This window comes from Manis pentadactyla, chromosome 10, assembly GCF_030020395.1.
Source record: "Manis pentadactyla isolate mManPen7 chromosome 10, mManPen7.hap1, whole genome shotgun sequence".
NCBI classification, from domain to species: domain Eukaryota; kingdom Metazoa; phylum Chordata; class Mammalia; order Pholidota; family Manidae; genus Manis; species Manis pentadactyla.
The window spans coordinates 118,717,269-118,725,461 of record NC_080028.1 but is presented as its reverse complement, the minus strand read 5'-3'; the positions used below and the strand labels follow the sequence as shown (position 1 = coordinate 118,725,461).

Below are 8,193 nucleotides of genomic sequence, written 5' to 3'. Positions count from 1 at the left end.
CTAGAGATGGCACTTCGCTACTGTAGGTAAGAACCCCACTTGGCTAGTGTGGGTGTTTGTGCCACACCACTCCTTCGCTTTTGGGTCCTGTCTCATACCCTTCCAAGAGGGGAGAGGTGGTTTACCTTTATCGGGGTCATTCCAGTGATGGGTTCTGTAGCCCGCAAGGCACGATACACAGCAGCCAGTTGTTTTTCTATCGAGTGTATCGTACCTCTGCCCCTTTCCAGAGTTGTGACCAGAATCCAATGGGTTGGCGAGTTCGTTCAAGCTGCTGCCAGAGACCCCAGCCATAACTGTTTTCAGTCACATGATCATCCAGCTCACAGGGCCTTGATGGGTCTATCACACTCAGGCCTGCATGGCCTTGACTGCCCATTTTGCTGTACTAAAGGCAGATGCACATGTCTCATCCCAGTCCCACCTGAGGCGCTTTTGTACCAACCGGTATAAGGGCTTCAGAATTTGTGTCGTGCAGGATAAACACTCTCCAGTAGCCTAGAAGACCCAGAAACTCCCGTAGCAATGCTACAGTTGTGTGCGTAGGAAAGGCCTTGACTTTATATAAGACTGCTTTTGGTATAACTCTGGACTTATCCGACCAGACAACCCCCAATAATTTGACAGACAAACCAGGTCCCTGAACCTTGGTGCTGTTCACAGCCATCCTTTCTCCTGTAAATGTTGCAGCAGTCTAGGCGCTGCACCTTCTAGATCTGAAAGAGAATCGGGCATGAGCATGACATTGTCAATATAATGGTACAGCTGCACCGGTGGCAGTTTATCCCATGTAGCCAATTCCTGGGCTACAAGTCCATGTCAGATGGTGGGGCTGTGGAGGTATCCCTGTGGAAGTATGTGAAAGTCCATTGCCATCTTTCCCATGTGAAGGCAAACTGTTCCTGACTTTCCTGTTCAATATTAATGGAAAAGAAGGCATTAGCAAGATCTACCACATAATGGTATGTTCCTAGTTCATGGCTGAGGGTATCCATCAAGCCTGCAATAGAGGAGACAGCAGCATGCATAGGGGGTATGACCTTATTCAGTTCTCTGTAATCCACAGTCATACGCCAGGAGCCATCTGGCTTTTTTACAGGCCACACTGGGGAATTGAAAGGACTGTGGGTGTGCTTTATAATACCCACCTTTTCCAGCTCCTGGAAAGTTTTTCTAATCTCTTATGCCCTCCAGGCAGTTTGTAATGTTTGGTATTAGTCACCCACTGAGGCACAGGCAAAACTATGGGTGGGTGCCTAGCATGTCCCCTCAGAACTGCCTTCACCACATATACTCTCAGTCTGAACTCACCTGCAGTGGTCTGCAACCATAGACCCTGCAGGATATCAATCCCCAAAATATACTCAGTGATAGGAGATATTTACACAGTATACTCTTTTGGGGGTAGATACCCTATTCCCAAAGGGATTTGGGCTTTTTTCACTCTGATATCCTTCCCGCTGTATCCATCTATGATGTGGGGGTCCCAGGGAACCACTCAGGGTTACCATGAATCAGTGAACATTGAGCCCCTGTGTCCACCAGAGCCAGGACATGTATGTTCACTGGGGACCAATGGATAGCTATTTCAACATGTGGCCTCCAGTGCCCCCCTGGTCCCTCAGGGCAGATACTTTGACCTTCCCCTCAGTTGAACCATGTTCCCCAATCACTTTCCTGTGTGGGCTCAAGTGAGGTTGGCTCGTTCTCCAGCAGGAAGTCTTGCAAACACACAGGCCAGACTCGTGTTTCTGTCTCTGACCTCTGCCTCTTTTGGTCTTAATGGCTGGAACTGCTGCTCTGGTTTCAGCTGTTGCCATAGCTCTAGTAAGATCCTATTGGACTTCCCATCTAATTTCCTTCCATCTGCTCCTGCCCATATTAAATCAACCCACATCTGGGTCCTAGTAACCTTCACGGGGTCCTGTAAATTCTTCTTGTGAATAACAGGTCTTATTTCTTTCCGGATTCTTATTGCTTCAGCCTCTCCTATATCTACTACTGTACGTGTCACCCAGCTTATGGGCTGCCCTAAGTGAGGGGAAAGAATGGCCACTAGAGACCCAAAGAGGGATGTCAGAGCCATTTGAAGTACAATATTTCTCATTCCAGTAGTGAAAATCTCTTCATCTGGGCCATGATTCTCTGTACTATAGATGGCATTTCTTATGCCTAGCTCTCATAGCACCTGTTGGAGTTCAGCATACATCTGCCATCTAACAGGAGAGGATGGCAGATTGCCTGGATTGGGCCACACAGCACATAGTGCAGCCATAAGTCAATCGAGGAGGGAGTGACTCACTGGGGTCTGATGTGCATTTTGTAATCACTGCCTCAAGGCGGGCTGCACTGTCAGGGAAGACAGCTTTCCCATCTCTGATCCTGACAGAACAGTTCCATCCACTCCTAAGTCCCACAGACGCAGGAGCCAAGCTGATATTGACTCCGAGGGCTTCTGCCTAAACTGGGAGCCCAAATCCACCAGCTCAGCCTGAGTATAGGGGTAGAGCATAGAGTGCTTCATGACCTGGGGAGGGGGCTGCTCCTCTCCTTGGGGAACTTTCAGCTGCTGGGTCTTTTTCTTCTTTACAACCACTGGGCGTGCTTTCAGTACAGGAAGATCCAGTGCCTCCTGCATCACCCCTTCATCCTTCCCCAGCTCCCCATTTTTGGGGCTGATGGCACCTTTCTCTCCCCTCCCCCGGGTGCCTCCTCTGCTACAACCTTTACCTTTTCTACTGTGCCTCGCAGCAATGCTACCTCAGTCTTCAGAAGGTCTCTTACCTTCAGCTCAATGCTTCGCAGCTGATGTTCTCATGCCGCCTCTGCCTGTGCTTCCCTCAGGAGTTCGTCTTTTTCCTTGATGGCCTCTTCCTCCTTCAGAGCATCTGGCAGTGCTGCTGTCTCATTTCCAATGGCACCTTGCTGCCGGCACTCTCGTTCTGCCTCCTCTTGTATCAATGCCATCTCTTTCTTCAGGGAATGCACAGAAGTTTGCAGCTCATGTTCTTGTGCCACCTCCTCTTGCATCAGTGACATTTCCCCCCTCAGGGAATCCACAGAAATTTGCAGCTCGCATTCTCATGCCACCACTTCTTGGGTCTCCTCTGTAGCCTTTTTTCATACTGTGAGAAGCAGCCAACCCACAGTTCCCGCTGCCTCACGGGCACTCACTCTGCTTCTCAAAGGATCTGCTTACTATACCAATAGCCACCCCTACAGCCTTAGGTGTCACCTCCACTTGCCTCCAGTCCTGGGGTGGGGCCCAGTCCTCTAGGAGGCAAGCCACCTCAGACCACATACCCATTGGGGGATGATCCACTGTCTCCCCATTCACAGGGGCAGCCCGCTGAAGCACCCCCCCATAAGGGCAGCCTGTCTTTTTCCTTGGTCAACAGTGAACCCTGCCGACTTTCACCAATTGTCTTGCCAAAGGGTTTCAGCCCTGGGCAAGTTGTCTATGGATTCAATGTGACTGAAGAAACTGACAGCAAAACGTTCTTTGGGGTGAAAGGGTTTATTACTCGGCTTGTTCTCCTGGCAGTAGGTTGAGCACTAGCATCTCTGCATCTGCCCAGAGTACTGGGCCGAGCTCTCTGTATAGCACAATAGCTTATTGCTAAAGGTGTGGAATTGGTAGCCTAGCAACAGGCCAGTTACATCATCAGGTGGTTTAAGTTCAGTGACGATCCTGGCCACAGGAACCCCAACTTCCCCACAAAAGGCTATTTGTTTCAGTATATGCAAAAGCCTTTCAGTAGTGCTTTTTTCTAATACAGATGTTGCACATTAAAAAATCATAATTATTGGCATTGTATATTTTCATTGCTCTTCTAAGTGGGATTCATTTCTTCCATTACATCTTGTAACTATTTGTGTATATGAAGGAGGTAGGATTGGGTAAAAGCAGATGCACTGTGTTGTGAGCCCAGTAAAACCTCATCCTACATGGTAGGCAGCTCTCCAGTAAGGATTGCTTAAGATTCTGTTAAAGGAGAAGGCAGGAGGCCCTAGCCAGAGGGCTTCTATCACAGTGGAGGGTTCATGGCTGCCTGCATGTAGGATAGAAATCAAAAGCAGGCCCTGTACAGCATGAGGCAGATTTATTAACAGGTGAAAGGTATAGATTATACAGCAAAGCAGAGCAGCCCACTCCATAGGCAGAGAACTAACCCCCTGTTTTACCAGTAGGTTTCAGTCCCGGGCAAGTTCACTATGGATTCAGTGTGACCAAAGAAATTGACAGCAAAACGCTCTAGGGATGAAAGGGTTATACCAAATTTTATTCTCACAGTGGCAGGTTAGTCACTGGAATCCCATTCACTCAGAGCAAGTCTGCACGTAGCAAGCTGGTCTTTGCCTCTGGGCTTCTCTGCCTGCACAACCATCCCACACAGCCATCCTCTGGGCCTCTGTCCTTGGCACTGCCACCACTCCAGCCTCTGCTCTCCTGCAGCCTTGCAGCCCTGCCACCGTGTCGTGCCCAGAGCACTGGGCGGAGCTCTTTATATAGAGTCAACAATCATGTATTGCCCACAGGTGTGCAGTGAGCTAGTCAACCAGGGCCAGGTGAGAATCCTGGCCACAGGAACTCTCATTTTATCCACACCCCCACTCCCTCCACGTGTTAGTTCCTTTATTAGAAGTACAAAGAGTATATAAAGCTGGGGGAAGAATAGTCATATTTCTCTGGGAAGAGTCTTGTAAGATGGAGTCTTTTGCTTATTAGGTCTCATCTGGTGTCATGACTGACAGGTGCGATTTTTAGTAACTAAATGAGATTTAATGAATTTAAGGTCTATTTTGGTCAAATCGGATACCACCTTGGTTTGATCTAGTGACAGCCAATTTCTGTCTCAACCTGTTATCAGTCTCAGGCTGTTAAACAGTATCTGCTTAAGTAATTAGCCTGTTGCTCCATATCTGGTTAATGTAGCTAGCTCAGAATTAAGTCTGCTTTACCTGCCATTCCCTTCCCACCTCAGTTCTCTGCAGCTGAGGCCTGAAGGTAATGAGAGCTGGAGCTTCTCTCACAGGCTTACTCCCCACAGCAATTACACGTGGCTGTGAAAAGGGGGTTGAGCAGTGCGTCTACCGCAGCTGGGCTTCATTATTTGAAGCTCAGAGGGAAAGCTCAGAGTGAGAACCTGTGAGAGCTGATAACAGAGCTCCGAGGCACATGTAACGGGCAAGCAGAGGAAGGAGAGTCTCAGAGGCAGAGTGAGAAGACAACTAGGAGTTGAGGTGAGTTTTAGAGCTTTTCGAGCTCAAAAACCTAAGAATACAAAGTAAGGATTTAAAAAGTAGACTTCTTGGGCAAATGATTTATTTTTGCAAGTTTTGGCTGTGCATGTTAAAATGAAAAAGAATGTGAGAGTGGAATTTGGGTTGGAGTGAGAAACGTTGATTTCAGGTCAATTTTCAAGAAAATAGAATATGGTAAGATATTAGGAAAAGGGACTAGAGTAAAGGAATCAATTAAAGATACAGAGGGAAAGGGAACTAATTGGTAATGAGAAATTTTCAGAGCCCCAGGCCACATATGGAAGGAACACTTATTTTGGGGGACTATTTAGGGCACTTATACAATATGATTGGATAGGAAAAGAAAATGATTGGTGTTTGTGAATTAAGTTCATGGTAATTGTGGCACTAGTTTAATGGAGTACTTGTGTGTTGAAAAGTCAAGTCATTTGCTGAAAATAAGGAAGAAACTAGAGATTGAGTTTAAAAAACTGGGGAAGCCTAAATCTGAGAAGAACTGGGAAAACTGGGAGAAAAAACAAAGAGAAATACCAAGTTTTTTGGACTGTTTTGAAAGTCCACTTAGGTTTGAACCACAAATTTATAAGAACAGTACCCTAGATCTGTGCTGTCCAATTCTGTGGCCAGTAGCCATATATGCCTATGACATTAACATTTAAATTAATTAAAATAAAATAATAATTGAGTTTCTTAGATGCACTGTTTACATTTCTACTGCTCAGTGATTGGTGTGTTATTCCATTGGACAGAACAGATGTAGGAAATTTCCACCATTGCAGAAAATCCTATTGAGCAGTCTAGACCAGAGTCAGGTAATTTGTCTGCAATAGTGTTGGGCAGCAGATGAGAATGCATATGCTTAAATGGACCCAAGGTTGCTATTATGCCTGCCTAAACCAAATGGGAGGCAGATGCTAAAACAGAGCTGAACAAAAAGGTGCCTTGTGACGCCTAATCTAAACATAAAAGGACAGGAAAAATAGGGAAACAATGATAGGAGCAACACTCAAGAGGTATCAAGGACTTTGTTATTTCGCAAAGCCTAGTCACTAAGTGAAAGAGGTAGGAGGATTGTATTTAGAGTAAGGTAACTTTAATATTTCACAGGTGGGAACCTCTTCAGGACAAAGCTCAGAGTTTGGTGCAAGTCAAATGGATTGATAGATTCACTGGGGTTCTGAGAGTGAAGGAAACATGGTGCTGGACAAATAAAATAACTTGGATGCTGAAGTGACAGGATTTTAGGTTTGTAATGGGTAGGAAAATGGTTTGATTAATGACAGAAATGAAGAATAACAGGGTGATATAGTCAAGTAACAAATGACCCTTAATGTAATAGGAATGAAGAAACATGGATGTAGAATCTACCTTTAGACTAAATTTATGAACCAACCACACTGTTTATATTTTAGTCTATCATTGTTATATTATTATTTTTCTCCCATATGAGTAAGAAGGAAGCAAATGAAAACTGAAAGATCATGAGCTGTGTAGTTAGATAAATCTGGGCTTCAGATTCCTGATCTACACCATTTACCTTATATTTAATTTGTGGCAACATTATATAACTTGATTAAATTTACTTTCGTCCTTTTTGAAATGGAAATTGTAATGCTTATCCCCATGAGCATCATGTGATTTGACACAATGACACCTTGGCCCAGCTCCTACTTAGCCCTCTCCCTTTTCTCACCATGCTATAGCCACGCGCTCCATTTCAGTGCTTGAACATACCAATTCATTTTTAACTTCAAAGACTGCATTCCTGTTTCAACTAGAGTTCCATCAGAGAAACAGAATCAATAGGAGATATATATTATAGTTACATGTATTTATGTATCTTATATATTATGTTAATCATATAATTATAATTATATAATATATATTACATATATTGAGAAATTTATCAGACAGAATTGCTATACTTGACAGTGAGGGTTGACTTGGCAAATCCAAATCTGTAAGGCAGGCTGGTAACACTTGCATGTGCGCTAAAGTTATAGTCTGCAGATACAATTTCTCCTTCCTAGTGAAAATGAACCTTAGTTCTGCTCTTAAAGTCTTTCAAATACTTGGATAAGGCCCACCCATATAACAGGATATTCTCCTTTACTTAAAAGTCAACTGAATGGAAGGAGGAGCCAAGATGGTGGCATGAGTTGGGCAGTGGAAATCTCCTCCCCAAACCACATATATTTTTGAAAATGCAACAAATACAACTACACCTAACAGAGAGACCATAGAATACAGTACAACAGCCAGGCTACATCTAGATCTGTGGGAACTCACCACTTCACGAAGGGGGTGAGATACGAGCCACGGCCCAGCAGGACCCAAGCACCCCTCCCCCCAGCTCCCTGGTGGGAGGAAAGGAGTCAGTGCGGGGAGGGATTGGAAGGACTGCTAAATAACCAGTCCTAGGAATCCGCACTGGGAGCACAGACATACATCGCATGGTGTGTTGGATATTAGGGAAACGGAAAAGTAAAATCTGCGAGAGGGTCCCTGCAGTGGGCACCCCTGGGACAAAAGAAAAGCGAGTGATTTTTGAAAGTCTTAAAGGGACAGGGGCCTCACAGCTGGACAGAAGCGTCCCGGCACACTCAGCCCAGCAGGCTGGGAATTCTGAGGAGCTTTGGGCCCTCTAGTCCCCTGGGAGGCAGTGTAGCTCTGAAGCCCCTCACGGCAGTAAACAGCCTGCCATTCATTCCCCCTCTGGCATGGCCCCGCTACAGTGGCAGAGCAGCCTGAGAGCAACTGCGCCCACAGCAGCCACCCAGAGTCTCCTCCCAGTGTGCAGCCACCTGGACCAGACCCAGGGCTGCTGCCAGTGTGCAGCTGCCTTGTGTAGGCAGAGGAAGTCTGGGAAGGGCACTGAGGGGCACTGTTCCCACAGGAGAGTACACCCAATGCACCTGCCACTTCCCA

At 46.0% G+C, this 8,193-nt stretch overlaps 1 protein-coding gene across 1 annotated transcript in view; it reads left to right on the top strand.

Annotated features, from left to right (window-relative positions):
- Window positions 1-5,009: 5,009 nt before the first annotated feature.
- Window positions 5,010-8,193, top strand: part of MGAT4C (MGAT4 family member C) — a 792,321-nt gene continuing 789,137 nt past the window's right edge. The window contains exon 1 of the mRNA XM_057487546.1: window positions 5,010-5,244. The gene's annotated coding sequence lies outside the window, so the exon portion shown is untranslated. The remainder of the gene's footprint in view (window positions 5,245-8,193) is intronic.